The sequence below is a fragment of the Amblyraja radiata genome, chromosome 11 (genome assembly GCF_010909765.2).
Source record: "Amblyraja radiata isolate CabotCenter1 chromosome 11, sAmbRad1.1.pri, whole genome shotgun sequence".
Lineage (NCBI taxonomy): Eukaryota > Metazoa > Chordata > Chondrichthyes > Rajiformes > Rajidae > Amblyraja > Amblyraja radiata.
Window position 1 is genome coordinate 53,977,451 of NC_045966.1, and position 19,262 is coordinate 53,996,712.

The window sequence follows — 19,262 nt, forward strand, 5'->3', positions numbered from 1 at the left end:
GGGAACAATTCACTTTACAATTCTCTATCCTTATCTTGCACTTTTTGCTTTTTAATCTCTGGCCTTTGACCAACCATCTACCAATCGATCCTCTCCCTCCTCACCTCTATCCACCTATCACTTGTCAGGCTTTGTCCTTGCCTCTTTTCACTTCCAACTTTCTCCCATCGCAATCAGTCTCGACCTGAAACATCTTCTACTCTTCTTCTCCAGAGATGCTCACTGACCCATTGAGTTACTGCAGCACTTTGTGTATTATTTTTGGTAAACCATTATCTGTAGTGCCTTGTGTCTCTGTTATACTGGTTTGTAAGCTTTCAGTTCAACTGGGATGTTGCCTGGTCCCAAAGGCTTTATTGTATCCATTGCTTTCAGCTTATTCCTTCTGAGTCCTAATTCAAATTGGTGCGAGGCTGGCTTCTGTGATAGTGAGGATCCCGGGAGATCTAACCTGGCACAGGATCAAATAAGTAATTTCCAAGCATAATGCTGGCCAGTTCTAATGAATTTTTATTGACCTGAAACATTAACACTGTTCCTTTCTATTCTGATGTGGTCTGACATGCTGAGTGTTCCCAGCAATTAATATTTTTTTATTTCTGATTTGCAGCCTCTGTGCAATTTGTTTTTCAGCTGGACTATGCTACAGAATCCCTTGCAGTTATTTGAGCAAAGTCAATGTCTGGCAGCATCTATCAATCTGCAATTTTTTGGATCCATAATGCTAGAACTTTTGAATTGAATACATTTTATTAGCCAAGTATGTATACATACAAGGAATTTGCCTTGGTGCTTTGCTCACGAGTAACAACATGACATACAGTAGACAATTAACAATATAATATTATAATTTAAACAGGTGAAGAATGAAATAAAATACCAGAGCAAAAGGAGGCTGGAGAATTTTGTTTGTTGAGTAGAGCTATTGCTTGTGGAAAAAAAACTGTTTTTATGTCCGGCTGCGGCAGCTTTGACAGTCCGGCGTCGCCTTCCAGTGAGAAGTGACTCGAAGAGTTTGTGGCCAGGGTGAGAGAAGTCGGAGATGATCTTATCTGCGCCCTGGCCCTTGCAGTGTTCAGTTCGTTGATGGGGTGAAGGTTGCAGCCAGCAACCCTCTCGGCTGATCAAACAATGTGCTGCAGCCTCCAGATGTCATGCTTGGTGGCTGAGCCAAACCAGACCATGATGGACAAGGTGAGGACAGACTCTATGATGGCCGTATAAAACTGGACCATCATCGCCTGTGGCTGATTGTGTTTTCTCAGCTGCTGCAGGAAGTACATCCTCTGTTTGGACTTTTTGACTATGTAGTTATTGGTGGCCCCCCCATTTAAATGTCCCTGGAGATGAACTTAAATTACTCCACAGATGTGACTGTGGTGTTGTTGATGGTGAGTGGGGTGAGGGGAGGGGGAGCTCTCCTAAAGTCTACAATTAATTCCACTGTCTTAAGAGCATTGTGCTCCAGGTTGTTGCGACGGCACCAGGACGCCAGCTGTGTCACTTCCTGTCTGTAGGTAGATTCCCCTCCATCCTGGATCAGTCCAATCAGGATTGTGTCGTCCGCAAACTTGAGAAGCTTGACAGAGGTGTTTGTGGAGGTGCAGTCGTTGGTGCAGAGAGAGTGGTGGAGAGGGGATAGTACACAGCCTTGCAGTGCTCCTATGCTGAGGGTCAGCGGGTCTGAGATGTACTTTCCCAGCCTCACATTTCCCTGTCTGTCAGGAAGTTGGTGATCCACTGACAGAGGGGTTCAGGCACAGTCAACTGGGAGAGTTTGAAGTGTAGTAGCTTAGGCACAATGGTGTTGAATGCAGAGCTAAAATCTACAAACAAAATCCTTGCATAGGTCCCCTGGCTGTCCGGAGGATGAAATGTAGGGTTGACTGCGTCATCCACTGATCTATTGGCCCGGTATGCAAACTGCAGGCAGTCCAGCAGGGGGTTTGTGATATTTTTCAGGTGGGCCAGCACAAGTCTTTCAAGGGTCTTCATGATTACAGAGGTCTGTGCGACAGGCCTGTAGTCATTAAGACCAGTAATCCTTGGCTATCAAACTGCAGTCACTGCCTCACAAAGGCTGGCAGTATCATCAAAGACCCACACCATCCTGGCCAAAGATCTTATAGCGGAGCAAGATAGGCTATTCCTGCGAAATGCAATGGGCTGACGTGTAGTACGCTATGGAGGGGATCATGGGCATTTTTCCCCGCCCATTTTAGTAACCTGAGCCTACCTGACCCGACCCGACTCACAGTGTAATCAATGTCGCGGGGCAACAGTTTGTGTGGGTTAGATTCATAAATCTGTCAGTTCATACTTCTTGTCAACAATAAAATTTGACTCTGGTAATTGTCTTTTTTAATGTTTCTTAAATCATTTCTTTTTAAATGGCTCACAAGCAGTGTTTGAGTTGATTTTGTAGTAACCGGAACCGACCCGACTCGCAGGGTAATTGACATTGCGGGGGAACTTTTGTGTGTGATATAGGGTTAGATTCATAATTCTGTTAGTTCATAATTCTGTTAATTCTTGTTAAAGAATAAAATGTTTATAAACACACATACATGAAAATTATATAAATGTATATAATCATATAACACACACAATTATATTTCTTCTGATCCAATAATGAACTTTATTTCAGACTAGACAAGGGACATTAAATAAGAAACATTGTAAATAAGAAACATTGTAAACCTCCCCGCAACTTCACACACACTAGGCCTTATCCCCCCCGGCACTCCCTCGCCTGCCCCCTCACTACAATGTCTCCCCCCCTCCTATGCCCCTCTCCCCACTCTCCCTCTCCTCGCTGCCCTGGACCCCACTCCCTCTCCTCGCTGCCCCGGACCCCACACTCCCTCTCCTCGCTGCCCTGGACCCCACACTCCCTCTCCCGCTGCGGATCCAATCCTTGGCCAGAAGCAAGATGGCGGAGCAAGATGGCGGAACAAGATGGCGGGGGCAGGTTGCTAAAATGAGTCATATAATCACCCATGAATCCGCCCATGAGCGTACTACACGTTTGCGTGAGAGTAACCCATCTTGCTTCGCTATAAGATCTTTGATCCTGGCCACACACTCATCTCCCTGCTACCTTCAGGTAGAAGGTACAGGAGCCTGAAGACTGCAACAACCAGGTTCAGGAATAGCTACTTCCCCACTGCCATCAGGCTATTAAACCTGGCTCGGACAAAACTCTGATTATTATTAACCACTTTCTGTTACTTGCACTTTATCAGTTTATTTATTCATGTGTGTATATATTTATATCATGGTATATGGACACACTTATCTGTTTTGTAGTAAATGCCTACAATGTTCTGTGTGCTTAAGCAAAGCAAGAATTTCATTGTCCTATACAGGGACATATGACAATAAACTCACTTGAACTTGAACTTGAAACCATACTCCGAAAGAATTGCCCCAACAAAGCTGAGATGCTGAGAGACTACACTTAGAAAACATTGAGACAGGTACATGGATAGGATTGCTTTAGAAGGATATGGACCAAATGCAGGTGGGACTAGTGTAGGTGGGATATGTTGGTCAGCATGGGCAAGTTGGGCTGAAGGGCCTATTTCCACGCTGTATGACTATTTTTTAATCCTTTTTGAAACTATGGTTTGATCTTTAGATATGTACTTTCTGCTCTGCATATGGAAGTTACAATTCTCTGCAGTAGAACGTGATTGTCATTTTTTTTTTTTTTCCGTGGTCAAATGGTTTTGATCCAGATTCTCATCTCTACCCTTGCAATTGTGACGATGATGCAGATACAAGGGGAATGATATTATTTTGGTGCATGGCCTGGGGAATCACAAAATTCTGAGGTTGACCATTTGATGGGAACCTCCAGATCTCCTCTTTGCCCCCTGATTGTGACACAGTCCAAGGCAGAGTGCTCCACTTCAGTCGTTTCATTTTTACTTGCCTGGTCTCCTTTCTCTATTCCCTCCAGCCACACTGCTGAACCTAGCCCAGGTGTACTAAGCTCATACTTGATTCCCAAATCATTTCCCCACTCTGCTCCAAGCCCCTGATCCAACTCCCATTCCAACCCCATCTGATGTCTCCATCCAAGCCTTGCTGTTTGGCTACACGTAAACAGTAGACATGGAACGTTTGTAGTCAATCGCAGTCAGTTATCACAGCGAACACTGCGATGAGTTTAGAAGGATGAGGGGGTATCTTATAGAAACATATCAAATTATAAAAGGACTGGACAAGCTAGATGCAGGAAAAATGTTCCCATTGTGAGTCCAGAACCAGGGGCCACAGTCTTAGAATAAAGGGGAGGTCTTTTAAGACTGAGGTGAGAAAAAAACTTTTCCACCCAGAGAGTTGTGAATTTATGGAATTCCCTGCCACAGAGGGCAGTGGAGGCCAAGTCACTGGATGGATTTAAGAGCGTTAGATAGAGCTCTAGGGGATAGTGGAGTCAAGGGATATGGGGAGAAGGCAGGCACGGGTTATTGATAGGGGACGATCAGCCATGATCACAATGAATGGCGGTACTGGCTCGAAGGGCCGAATGGCCTCCTCCTGCATCTATTTTCTATGTTTCTATTACTGAATTTTGTCCAGCATTGGATTCAATGGTGCATCACTTTTCTTGCATACCTTGTTGGTTCAAAATGACGAGTGCATGACTGAAATCATCTGTCTCCACAGAATCCTCTGCTCCACAGTGGTGGAGACCAGACAATTGTAGACATTTAAGGTGGAGACAGATGCTTATTTGACACATTTTGGAATCTGGCTCAAAAGAGGATTAGAGGGCAGCATGGACCAGTAATGGAGACACGAGCCTGTAGATACTGGAATCTTGAGTAACCTACAAACTCAATGAGTCAGGCAGCATCTGTGGAGAGCATGGACTGGCAATGTTTCCGATCAGGACCCTTCTTCAGATTGATTGAGTCAGGGGAGAAAGCTGGAAAAGAGTGGTGGGGGCGTGGAAAAGCCTGCACCTAATGTGTGGATATAGGTGTGTGGTTATTGGCAAATGGGTGGAGATAGTGACAAGGCTTGAGGTGGAAAGAAGACAAATGGATGACAGATAAGGAAAGAAGAGGAGGAGTGAAAAGCCAGAGAGATGGATGGAAGTGGATGTGGGGAGAAGAAAGAGGAGGGATAGAAGGGAAACCGGGGTCTCCATTTCATCACAAGCCTTGTCACTTTTAGGGAGGAATGGAAGATGAGGGCAAGGGGGAATGGAATCACCATTATCACATGTGGGAACTGCAGATATCAAAGCTAGACACAAAATGTTGGTGTAACTCAGTGGTTCAGGCAGTATCTCTGGAGAAAAGGAATTTGTGATGTTTTGGGTCGGAAGCCTTCTTCAGACCCATTGTTACCCATAATCATATTGAGTAATGCAGTAGACTTGAGGGGCTGACCCCTGCTCCTATTGTTTTGTGTTCATATGACTGAGATGAAAAAATACAGAGAAACTATTCTTCATCCTGTTTAAGGTCCTTACCCTTGTATCCTTCCCTAATCCTCCCGCAAATATTATCAATTTTATTGGAGGGTTTTTCAGTCTGTAAATCTGACCAAAACTGATTCCAAATTGAATGGGGCAGGGAACCTGGACGAGAACAATCCACCCTCTGCTCAAGTGGCCAGGTTTGGTGGAATTACCAGGCTCCTCTGGGGAAAGTCCATGCATTCAATTCCATGCACTCAAGCCTCCACTGGGAAGCTATAAATGTTTAATGCAGAGAGAAACAATCCTCTTTGCAGTTTTCTGCTCTTATCTCTGAGCATTTGATTGTTATAACCATCTGCTGGCTCCGTATGTTCCAAAGCTATGCTCCACAACATGTGTTCACGGTATCGACTCCACTTCATTTTGTGTGTGCAGTGGACCATAAAATTTACTGGGCCCTCTAGCTTTATAAATTGGCTCACTACGTTCACTGGTCTCCGTACTCGCGTATAGGGGCAGTAATGAACAGGCAGAAATGTTTTACAACCCCACAGAGGTGGCACTGAGCATCGTTTGATAATAGATTTTACGTAGTGCTTGGTTGATGGGATTTTTTTTCCCCTCCCAATAACACTCCCACCCCTTCCTTGAAAATTTAATTTCCCTTCCATCCCTTCTGTCATTCTCATTCCCAGCATCAAAAATGCTCTTCAATTGTTCCAGGCATCAGTGAGTCATGCTGTGATAATTTTTAAAGTGAGCTGTATTTATTTGACGTATTTCATGGTGTGAGTTTAGCTCCATTCCTGTACACTCTTGATTTCTTAAACTGTATTGCCATTTCCACATGTGTCTGTGCATCCTGTAGTGTTGCTCAGGGAAAATTGGAGATAGTCAAATATAGACGGATATCCTCTTGAGACCTGTCTTTGTGGTACTCGGATATTGTGTTATTCTCCAATTCCTGTTTCCCAATTCCGACTCCAATTCCTGGAGAATCTTGCAGTGAACTGCCATCCCTTCTATCTCCCAAGGGAATTCGCCTCCATCATTATGATTGTAATCTACACCGAGCCCCAGACAGACACATGGTCAGCATTAGAATGGATACACATCAAACTGAATTCCCCAATATCTATCATAGTTAGGGATTTTTTCAAGAAATCACATCCTGACACCACTAGCAGGTTTCCTGCAGCACCTGGATACCATTGCTATTCCACCATCGAATATGCCTATCACTCCATCACTTACTCTCACTTTGGAGACCCTTACTGATCTCCTTCCCCCATTTAGGCATTAAATGGAAGAGCCTGTTCTAGTGATGAAAAATGTACAGAGCTGATCAGGGGAGCAGAGGAACAACTCTGTGACTGCTGGGTGTCAGTAGACTGGGTGATGTTCAAGGACTTGCTGATGGTCCTTTACAAGCGGTTTTTACCAACTTCATAAGGCAATGTGTGGAACAGTGTGTTCCTATCAAGACCATCTGAGCATTCCCTGACCTGAAGCCTTGGATGAACCAGGAGGTGCGTAATCTACTGAGGCACAGTTCTGGAACACTCAGATCTGGGAATGCTCGTTCATATAGAGCCATCAGTAAACGTCGTCTGACACGAGCGAGCGATTAGAAAAGTGAAGAGACATTTTCATTTGAAACTGGAGAATGAGCCAGCTGTTCATCAGTCGTGGCACGACGTACACCATTGATTCCTATAAGCGATAACAATCTCAAGTGACTGCAAGGAGACATCATTCCTGGACAATCTCTGTGCATTCCATGCTTGACTCAAAACTAGGAATATTGATGTTCCTTCTCAGGCCCCCATAAACCATGGAGATTGTGATCTCAGTCATCGAGGCTGATGTCAGAAGATCCTTCATGTGAGTAAATCCTTGAAAAGTGTCTGATCCTGATAGTGTACCTGGTAGTGTTGTTAACACTTGTGCAGACCACCTGGCTGGAATTGTTTGTAGACATCTTTAATTTCTCATTACCCTGCACCTAGATTCTCATCTAGGTTCATGGCAAGTTGTTGGACAGCTTGCCATGAACAAGCTGTCCAACAACAAAGCAAGTGGCTTGAATCATATTTCTGCTGAACATCTTAAGTATGCGAGTATGAGGATCGCTCTTCTCCTTGCTATTTGTTTTACTGGTTTTATGATTCATGGCTTGTTACCAGACTTAATGTTGTCTGTTCTGTCAGTGCCGGTCATTAAGGACAAAGCTGATAAAGTAGGCAGCCTAAACAATTACAGGCCCATAGCTTTAGCCAGCATATTGTCAAACGTTTTAGAAAGAGTTCTGCTGGATAGAATAAATGAGTTTGTAACTCCACAGATAACCAGTTTGGTTTTAAAGCTAAAATGGCACTGACTTATGCATATATGCCCTAAAGGAGATTGTAAACAAATATAGAGGCAAATACTCTTCAATCCTTATGTGCTTTATTGATGCTTCCAAACCGTGACCGTGATAATCACAGAAAGCTGTTTGGTAAAATGAGTCAAAGATGGGTGCCTACATTGTGAGAATTCTGGCCTACTGGTATGCCCACCAGACTATGCAAATAAAATGGGGCAATAGGGTCTCAGCCCCATTCGGGGTTAGCAATGGTGTTAGACAAGGGGGAATTTTGTCCCCAGTCCATTTTAATCTTTATATTGATGATTTGTCCAAACAATTGAAAGCATGTAATACTGGGTGCATGATTGGTAATATTTTAGTGAACCATATTATGTATGTAGATGATCTTGTGGTCTTTAGTCCATCTAGTGCTGGTCTCCTGCAGCTCCTTACTATATGTTCCGTGTATGGTGTGGAACATGACAGTAAATATAATGCTAGTAAGAGCTTGATGATCTGTCGAACCAAAGAGGATAAATGTCTAAAATTTCCTGATTTTAAATTGTCTGACAATAATCTTAGTGTCTGTAATAAGGTAAAATATCTAGGGCATTTTATTACAGAACAAATGACAGATGATGTGGATATTTATAGGCAACGACGTATACTGTATGTGTAGGCCAATATTCTCTTGCGTAAGTTTGGTGCGTGTGCAGATGTGGTGAAGTGGTCGCTATTTAGAGCATACTGCACACCACTCTATACTGCGCACCTGTGGTCGAACTATGAAAGACAAGTTTGCAGAGACTAAAGGTGTCATATAATGATGCCATGAGAACACTGCTAAGGAAACCTAGATGATGTAGTGCCAGTAATATGTTTGTGGCTGCAGGAGTCAGTACTTTAGAAGCTATCCTAAGAAATCATATGTACAAATTCATTTGCAGGATAAATAACTCTAAAAATGTAATTATTGTGGCCTTGTCAAACATAAGGTTTAGCACTACACGCTACGAATCCCATTTGTGGAGACACTGGTATCGTTGTCTCGTTGTAGGACATTGATCATTCTTTTATTCTGGATTTTAATTCATGTATTGTGTGTTTTTTTAATATACAATTTATGATGCTTTTATAAGTAATATACTAAGATTTTATATGTACTTTATGATATTTTTTTAAATATGCAACGCATTTTTATGTAATGTTGTCCCTTGTCTGGACCTTGAGTCCGAAATAAAGTTTATTATTATTATTATTATTATTTATTATCTGCTTTAAAAGCACATCAATAATACCCATGTCCAAGAAGAGTGAGGTGACATGCCTTAATGATTACTCACCGAGGGCATTAACATACATGGCGATGAAGTACTTCAAGAAGTTAGTGTGGATGGACATCAATTCTTGCCTTAGTCAGGACTTAGACCAATTATAATTTGCCTACCACCACAATAGATCAATGGAGGATGTAATCACCCTGGCTTTCCACTTTGTGCTGGGCCACTTTAATTTAGAGATATAGTGAGGAAACAGGCCCATCGGCCCACCTAGTCTGCACTTATACTACCCTATATACACTAGGGACAAGTATACATTTATACCAAGCCAATTAACCTACAAACCTGCACGACTTTTGGAGTATGGGAGGAAACAGAAGATCTCTGAGAAAATCCACCCAGCTCACGGGGAGAACATACAAACTCCATGCAGACAGCACCCGTAGTCAGGATTGAACCCAGGTATCTGGCTCTGTAAGGCAACAGCTTTACCATTACGCCACCGTGCCGCACTTGGACAAAAAGAACATACATCAGGCTGTTGTTCATCGATTGCAGCTCGGTTCAATGCCATCATCTCCAGCAAACTTATCATCAAATTCAGCTCTAGATGGAGGAAAGGAGCAGCGTCAGTGAGCAGCCTAGCGGTTCACCACCCACACTCTTGGAGATGGTCTGGGGGTTGTGAAGTCGGCTGCAGGAGGTGTCCCGGGTCACAGGAGTTGAGCAGTTGCTGTGTGAGGTGAGGGCTGGCATGTTTGCAGGCCAACGTGTCCAGATTGAGGCATCGGTGAAGTGGGCCGCTGGAGGCCCTGCAACAGCCTGGGGCTCCATTGGATCAGATGCCACTCCGAGATGTCAGTGCATGCATCTGACACAGCCTAAACCTAAACCTAAACGTGTGTGTCATTTAGGGCTTGGTTATTACCATTCTTGCATGCTGGATTGTCGTTCCAAGATTGATTTCATGTGCCCGAGGATAAATATCTACTCTTAAGCTGAGAGAGTACTGAAGATATTCTGAAGTGGTCTCAAACCCAAAACGTCACCCATTCCTTTTCTTCAATTAATTCAGAGGTTCCAGCCACCACATTACATGTATTAGAATTAGAATACCATTTATTGTCGTACAAACAGACATGGTCCGTACAAAATTTCGTTCCTGCAGTCATAACATCAAAAAAAAAAACCAAGGCACACAAATAACACAACTTATATAAACATCCATCGCAGTGAGTCTCCGAACACCTCCTCACTGTGATGGAAGGCAAAAGCCTTGTCTATCTAGTCTCTTCCCTGTTCTTTATTCTTCTCCCGAGGCTACCAGGGCCCCCGATGTTAAAGCCCCCAGCAGGCGATGGTAAGTCCCGTGGCCATTAAGGTAGCGATGTAAGGCCCTGCTCTGGGTCGTTTTGACCCCGCGATTCGGGCGGGAGTTGCTGTTGCGGGAGCTCAGAAAAGCAGTCTCCCACCAATTTACATGAATGGTAGCTCTACCTGCAATAGCAGGTCTCTCTGAGAGAGCTGCATATGATCATCAATTTGGTGCTAACTAACCATGTATTCAGCGTTAACCCTGGTTGAACACTGTAACAGTAAGTTGCTGGTAGATTAACAGCAAGTTGTGATCCCAGTACCAGCTTTCTTGTGCAATCACATTTTTCACAATTTTGCCATGTGTAATAAAATGATTATTCTGTTAATTTGCAGGCAAAGTTATTTTCATTAAAGATAAGCTACAGGTTTTATTACCCACATTTTATAGCCAGGGAAAAATATCCTGCATTTCGTGTTTAAAAAATCTGCTGCAGTCATTTTGCTTAGCTTACAATGTCATAAAAAATCCTTGAAAGGCAACACTTACTTTCATTAAAGCACAGATGTTGTATCGTAATTAGCAAAAAATCAGAAGGCTATGATATGCATGTGTTTGGTACAATCACATTGTAAATGCTTTACTGACATGAATACATGTAACCAATATACTGTAGAATCAGGTTGTGTTGTATTCTTTCTTCTGACACGTTCGAGTTATTAAGTTTTCGTGTTTGATGTCAACAAAGCATCTCACAGGAACAAGCAAAATCTTTTGCCGTGCTGAAGTGAAATGATTCAGAAAATTAATTTGCTGCAGGGAACAATAATACCCATCGCTGTATTTCAAACGTGCTGATACGAGTGATAAAATATTCTCTCTTATGAAGTTTTCTTGTGAAGTTGAAAGCCAATTAAAAGTTGATTCGGGTTTACACGTACGCCTGTGCATCATTAGTTGAACGGACCTTTCAGATCAGCTAAGATAGACATTTATTATATAAGATAAACATATAAGATAGACATAGATTTATTTATATGTGTATATATTTATATTATGGTATATGGCCACACTAATCTGTTTTGTAGTAAATGCCTACTATGTTCTGTGTGCTGAAGCAAAGCAAGAATTTCATTGTCCTATCAGGGACACATGACAATAAACTCACTTGAACTTGAAAAGCTGGAGTAACAGCGGGATAGGCAGCATCTCTGGAGAGAAGGAATGAATGACGTTTCGGGTCAAGACCCTTCTTCAGATGCTAAATACCTTTCCTCCTTCCTATTCTCCCACTGTATTTGACCGAGGTTGGGGTGTCAATCAGCAAAACAAATAAAGCATCAGTGTGTGCGTGTGCGCATGTGTGTGTGTGTATGGGTTATGATCACCAGTTTCAGCCAGGTCTAATTTCACGATGCATTAGCTGGAGCCTGATAACATGAGTGGTTGCATCAGTTGAAGATGGTTCATATCTCTTAAATCCAGGCTGCATCTCTTCACGGAGGAGAAAACCATCATACATAAACATATAACAGTTTAGTATAGAAACTGCCTCTTCAGCCCACAATATTCATGCGAAAGATAATACCATATTAAATTAATCTCTTCTACCTGCATGAGATCCATATTCCTCCATTCCCTCCAAATGCATGTGCCTATCCAAAAACCTCAAATACCACTGTCATATCTACTTCCAATGCAACACCTGGCAGCGTGTTCTAGGCATGTGTGTTAAAAAAAACATTGTCCTGTAATTCTCATTTAAACTTTGTCATTCTCATCTAGAAGCTCTGCCCTCCAGTTTTTGAAAATGTTACCCTGGGGGAATAGGTTCTGACTCCACCCCATCCGTGGCTCATAATTTTACACACTTCTATCAGGTCGTTCCACTGCTTCTGACATGGTAGAGTTGATGCTGGTTGCCATTTTAAACATAAAGCTGGAAATAACAGCGGTGGACTTCATGTTTCTGAATGCTGCGTTTGATTTTGTAAATTGCTATTTTGTAAAGATCATTGTTGAAGTAAACCAGATAGCAAAACTACCCTCAGAAACTTGTAGGTAGACACAAAATGCTGGAGTTTCTCAGCGGGACAGAAAGCATCTCTGGAGAGAAGGAATGGGCGACATTTCGGATCGAGACCTTTCTTCAGACTGATGTCAGGGGAGTGGGCGGGATGCAGATAGAATGTAGTCGGAGACAGTAAGACTGGTGGGAGAACTGGGGATGGGGAGGGGATGGCGAGAGGAACAGCAAGGGCTATTTGAAGTTAGAGAAAACAATGTTCGTACCGCTGGGGTGTACGCTGCCCAAGTGAAATAAGAGGTGCTGTTCCCCCAATTTGCGCTGGGCCTCACTCTGACAATGGAGGAAGCCCAGCCCAGGTCAGATTGGGATTGGGAGAGGGAGTTAAGTGCTGAGCAACCAGGAGATCAGGTAGTTTAAGACGGACTGAGCAGAGGTGTTCATTGAAATGATCGCCGAGCCTGCGCTTGGTCTCGCCGATGTACAGAAGTTGACACCTGGAACAGCGGATACAGTAGGTGAGGTTGGAGGAGGTGCAAGTGAACCTCTGCCTCACCTGGAAAGACAGTTGGGGTCCTTGGATGGAGTCGAGGTGGAGGTAAAGGGACAGGTGTTGCATCTCCTGCAGTTGCAGGGGAAAGTACCTGGGTGGTTAGGGTGGGAAGGGACGAGTTGACCAGGGAGTTATGGTGGAAATGGTCTCTGCAGAAAGCAGAAAGCGGTGGAGATGGGAAGATGTGGCCAGTAGTGGGATCCGTATGAGAAGGTGGCGAAAGTGTTTGAGGATTATATGCTGTATGCGACGGCTGATGGGGTGGAAGGTAAGGACAAGGAGGACTCTGTCCTTATTGCGAATTTCCTCAGCAACTTGTTTTATACATTGGTGTATCAGCCACCTCAGAACCCACAGAATCCAAATTCAGGTGTGTCATTGCTGATCCCAGAGAAATACCTTAGAAGAAAACTAAGCTAAAAATAAAGAAGTATTAATGTGTCACAAAGATTTATAAAGATGGTCTTATAACCATATAACAACCATATAACAATTTACAGCACGGAAACAGGCCATCTCGACCCTTCTAGTCCGTGCCGAACACATAATCTCCCCTAGTCCCATATACCTGCGCTCAGACCATAACCCTCCATTCCTTTCCCATCCATATAACTATCCAATTTATTTTTAAATGATAAAAACGAACCTGCCTCCACCACCTTCACTGGAAGCTCATTCCACACAGCTACCACTCTCTGAGTAAAGAAGTTCCCCCTCATGTTACCCCTAAACTTCAGTCCCTTAATTCTCAAGTCAATGGTCAATATGAGATTGATTCCAGGATGTTAGGTTCAGAATTGAAATATATAGTTTTACAGAATGGATTAGTGGTCAGACAAGAAAATTAGAGGGAGTCCTCACATAGATCTTTACAATACTGCACATAAGATAGTACTAGAAACAGAGAAATAAACTTGATGAGAGGATGAAAGTAAAGTTAACTCTTCTCATCTAGGACTTTGATTTTCAGCATGTGGAACAGGCATAACAGTTAAAAGTAGTTTAAAGGGTCTGTCCCACTATACGAGTTTACCCAAGAGCTCTCCTGAGTTTGATTGTTTTTAAAACTCGTGGTAAGTACGTAAAATGTACGTAGCGGGTTCGTCGGAGCTCGCGACGTCTCTTAGCGGCTCGTAACACTAACGGCAGTTACTCGGGATACGCGGTAAGCTCATGAAGTTTTTTCAACATGTTGAAAAATGTCCACGAGAGCCACGAGTACCTACGAGCGGCTATAACTGTAATTCTCTGAGTTCGATTCGGGGGAAACTCGGGAGAACTCATGATTTACTTCGTACAGTGGGACAGCCCCTTAACTTTCTGCTGATTGATTACTTCACAGCTAACTATTTCATTAGAAATTTCAGCAAGTGTAAGTGCTTCATGAAACACAAACAGTTTCTCTGCGGATGGAAACTAGAATAGCCAAATAGCTACCGGTAAGGGTTTCACCTGATTCTTTTGGAGAATTAGTTGGACAAACTCAAGTTAACAAAAATTACCTGATCGCACACAGTTTGAGAAAGAACAGATTTATCGGATCAAATGGAGCTTTCCCATCTTTGCATTTTGTTCTGAACACATGTTCTGTACCATGTGAATCAATTCACATTGGATTTTAAGTATCACCCATCAAAAATATAACTCCCATCAGCAACGGCTTGTTTCTTAAAGTCATAGTCATACAACATGGAAATTGGCCCTTCAGCCCACTCTGGCAACTTCCTGACTTTACTAAACTCTTTGCAAAGTTCTTTATGTTTCCTCTGCTCCCTTCTTATAACATGCACTCATTCCTTGCCTACACTGCCACTTACTGAACATGCATTGGTTGTTGTGTGGCCCTTTCAGGACTTTTCTGCTGACGTGTTAGCACGCATCAAAAGCTTTTCACTGTACCACGGCACACATGACAATAAACTAAACTAAACTAATCATTGATCGGCATGGATTGGATTGGCCAAAGGGCCTGTTTCCATGTTGTATCTCTAAACTAAACTAAGTCAAGTTTATTGTCAGATGTACATGTATAATGAAAAATCTTGCTTGCAGCAGCAACACAGGCATACAGACTTGGCAAAGCATCCAAAAACATAAATGACACATAAATTGCTCTTGAAATTTCCAAAGAGAAAGAAGACTGCGAAAAATCCCAATATATTAATGCAAAAATAATTTAAGAAAAAATAAGTTCATTGTAGTACAAGAGGTGGACCATAATGCTCTGTTGCTGAAATAGGATTAGAGTTGTGCAGGCTGGTAGAAGAACCTGCTAGTTGGTAGGTTTTGTTCTCCTGCTTATGGTAGCAGTGGGAAGAGGGTATGGCTGGACAATGGGGATCCTTGATAATAGATGCTACCTTCTTGAGGTATCGGCACATGTTGATGCTTTTGATGGTGAGAAGGGCTACAATATTCCCTAAATGGGCTGATTCACCAATTACTACAGCATCTTCCATTCCTATAGGTTGGAATTGTCATACCAGGCTGTGATGTAACCAATTGTGATACTTTCTAGGCTACATCTGTAAAAGTTTGTAAGAGTATTTGGAGACCTACCAAATCTCTTCAAACGTTTAAAACTGTAGAGGTACTGGCACCACTTAAACTTAATTACATCTATTTGCTGAGCGCAAGACAGGGCATGTGAGATTGTAACGCCCAGGAATTGAAATTTGATGATTCCTAAAGCGACAATTTAGCTCTGAATCCAGCGATATTTGCTTTTTTTAATTAGAGTTTGAGTGCTGTAAAACAACAAATTCTCTTGATTTTTCATTTATGTCTGATGATTGGCAACCAGGCAGAAATGTGATGTTTCCTTACTATTTTTTTTAAATCAAGCAGTCTCATGGTAACAATGCTGTGTTTTTTTTTAGAAAACAGATTAATGTCACACAGCCAAGGACAGATTGACATTGAAACCAGAGGGAATGGGACCTCCTTTTTCCACATAGGATGGCTAATTTGTTGTCATGGCACCAGTTTCGGAGTCTTGAGCAATTCATGAACTGGATTGCAATGTGCAGGAAGATTTAACTCTTTCGAACCACCTCCCAAATGTTTGGTTTACCGTGAGGTTTCCATATTTCAGGTCTAATCTAATTGTGCAGCAGAAAAGCTGTGAGAGCTCCATGTATTTGTTCCTGTTGTACTAACAAAAGTACAACACATTATGGTATAGGAGGGGTTGCACATAAGGTCATCGGGTCAAAGGGCATGACGCACGGAGCAGCTCAATCCATGTGGAGGACATGGCAGCCTCGGTATACACTGTTAACACACAAAATGCGTACTTTCCTGTTAAAAAACGCCGAAATTATCATTTTTTGCGCTGTAAATAATTGTGGGTGCTGGCATTGAAAGCTGGAAGGTATCATTTTTAAACCGGTGTTATCTCATGGTGTAGCGTCTTTTACAATTCGCAACTAATAGCCGCATTCATTGTCGTGTCCAGACAGCAGCATCTCGATATAAGCCTTCACTATATAAAGTGAACTCAAAGTCAGAGCAATTTGATTGCAATATTGTGGGGTTATTTTTTTGGGTGACTGAGCACTCAGAACCAAATGCTCTAATATCTTTGCTCTGAATCCGAGCACCATGGTGTAAGCGGCCGAAGCAGCACAACCCCCACTATCTTCCCCTCCCCCCCCCCCGGGGTCAGCGCTGTCCGGCCACGGCCGCCCTCTGCCCCATCTCCCCCTGTGGGCTGCACTGTCACGGGCTGTGGGTCAGCAGCGCCCACACACGGGGCCGGTCTGCTCCCTCCATCCACCCAGAGTCACTGACCATGCTGCACCGACACCCCGACCTCTTCCTCTCCCCCCTCCCCCCTACTCCACCCATCCCCCACCCCCGGCCACGGGGATAGACGTCCAGGGGTCCGCGAGTGTGCAACCATTCCGGATGCTGGGCCAGAAGAAGCGATAGTAAATGCTTACCTGCAGTTCATCGCATGTACTCCAGTTGGCGTTGCGTTGGCAACTGTACGGGTCACGGGTCGTGACCTCGACTGTGTGCAACCTCCCTATTGGTATATATCAAATATAAAATATTAAATACTTAACGGATTGGACATGCTAGAAAAATGTTCCCGATGTTGGGAGAGTCCAGAACCAGGGGTCACAGTTTAAGAATAATGGGTAAGCCATTTAGGATAGAGATGAGGGAAACCTTTTTCACCCAGAGTGTTGTAAATCTATGGAATTCTCTGCCACAGATGGCAGTGGAGGCCAATTCACTGGATATATTCAAGAGAGAGTTAGATATACAGTAGCTCCAAGGTCTAACGGAATCAAGGGATATGGAGATAAAGCAGGAACGGGGTACTGATTTTGGATGATCAGCCATGGTCACATTGAATGGCGGTGCTGGCTTGACGGGCCGAATGGCCGATACCTGCACCTATTTTCTATGTTTCTATGGAACTGACCTCATCATATGGCAGGCATCCCCAATACAAGATAATTCCCATTATGTTTAGCATCACGGTTATTTAAAGATAGTTTAAACAATTTGAACTGCAAGTGTTAAGACAAATGCGGTTTGCTGTTCCCAATACAAGATAATTCCCATTATGTTTAGCATCACGGTTATTTAAAGATAGTTTAAACAATTTGAACTGCAAGTGTTAAGACAAATGCGGTTTGCTGTTAACCCCCACTTGGATATAAAGTGGGATGTTGTGGTTGACCTTATATTGAATCTGTACAAGAAACACAGCTTTTAACAGTTCACCCCTATGTCCAAGAAGCCTGAGCTAAATTTTGATCCTGAACCAGGGATTTTCAAATTTGTAATGTCTTGGATTCAACTTTGCTCCTTGTGTGATAGCTGGAAATGATTCCAATGACAGTGATTAAAGGGTTGTTCCACCAAATGTACTGCCCTTCCCCACACTCCTGTGCCCGCGTGCTCCAACTTGGGGGGAAAAGCTGGTAGTCGTGTTCCCACAAGAGATCGTTATATGACCTTGCTTTTATATTCATAATAACCTCGGTGACATCGTTGCTGGAGAGTTTTGTCTGCAATTTATCAATGGGTGACGGAAATTTACCTCGAAGTAGAGATCTTCCCATATATTTTAACTTGTTTTTTTAAAAGTGTATGTATTGCATTTTGTCTGCACAGAGGTAGATTGCATTAACAATGTTGATGTTAGTGCCATTTGTGTGCCTTGACTTGAGACAGGATCTCAGCAGAATGGGGTAATATGCTGTTCTATTTATCACATTGTCGAGGATGTGCCTGGCGCCTATCCAATGCTTTGATTATAATCTCAAACCGAAATTGGCTTATTTTTATCACACTGCACCATTGCAGTTTCTTCCACATCAAACTTGCAGTTTCATATATACTTCAATGTATTAAGCAACAACATATATGATAATGCATTCACTGAACTTTATTCTTAAAATGCACTGATGAAAAATGCATCATTATGTCTTTTTCACATCCTGTGGTGAAGTTAGCCTTTGCATACGAGGAAGATCCAATGGTTAATCCCTGACATGCTGAGTTAGCTGTAATAGACTCGTCCAAATTCGCACTCTTGAGGAATATTCCGCGATCCTTGCTGGCTGTCATGTATTTTGCCTGTGATGTTTCCACGGGAGAAATAGTTGTTTTACAGATTCATAAACTGGCATAAAGAAATTAAATGTCCAAAGCAATGACACCCTTTTCTGTGCAGAGGGTGAAGAAGGAATTGGGAAGGGTCGGGAGATTTATTCTGCATTTCTACCAGAGGATTGGGAAACATTTATCACAGAAGGTAAGATGTAGCTTCCAATTCAGTCAGCCGGTTGCAGAATTTCATTCAGTGCTTGGGAGTGGAGTTGTGCAGAAGCACAAAGGATACCTCGACTCTCAGCTTCGCCTCATTACCATATGAATTGCTTTCAATTTGCCACATCTGTGACCACTAGGAAAGATGTTGCAAGTGTTCGGGGGGGGGGGGGGGGGGGTGAGGATGGTGTGTTGTGGGTGTTGGAGAGTGGGGCTGGAGGGTGTGGTGGAGCATTGGGAGTGGAAGGAATTGCATTGTGACGTGACATTTTTGAGCTGTGTTTTTTTTTTAAAGCCCCGGCCCATTATCTGTCTGGAGTCGAACAGGTATGTGGCTGAGATGAGCTTAATGCTGAAGGGATTTGTCGTTGCTTTCTCTGATTCACTGTGAGAAATGTGCCCTGCCCAAATGTGTCTTTAATGTCTCAAGATGTATAATAATGAATTTGAGTAATAATGAGAGGCAGGAGGCTGAGCTGTAATTACAGGCAAACAGATGCGTAAGACT

General features: G+C 43.0%; 1 protein-coding gene across 5 annotated transcripts in view; it reads left to right on the forward strand.

The window, feature by feature from the left end:
* Positions 1 to 19,262, forward strand: part of jakmip2 (janus kinase and microtubule interacting protein 2) — a 209,158-nt gene that overhangs the window by 39,249 nt on the left and 150,647 nt on the right. For 2 of the 5 annotated variants that reach the window (XM_033029942.1, XM_033029938.1), the window contains exon 1: positions 18,973 to 19,081. The exons of the other annotated variants lie outside the window; for them this stretch is intronic. The gene's annotated coding sequence lies outside the window, so the exon portion shown is untranslated. Of the gene's footprint in view, positions 1 to 18,972; positions 19,082 to 19,262 lie in introns of those variants that run through there. 5 annotated transcript variants of the gene reach the window in all.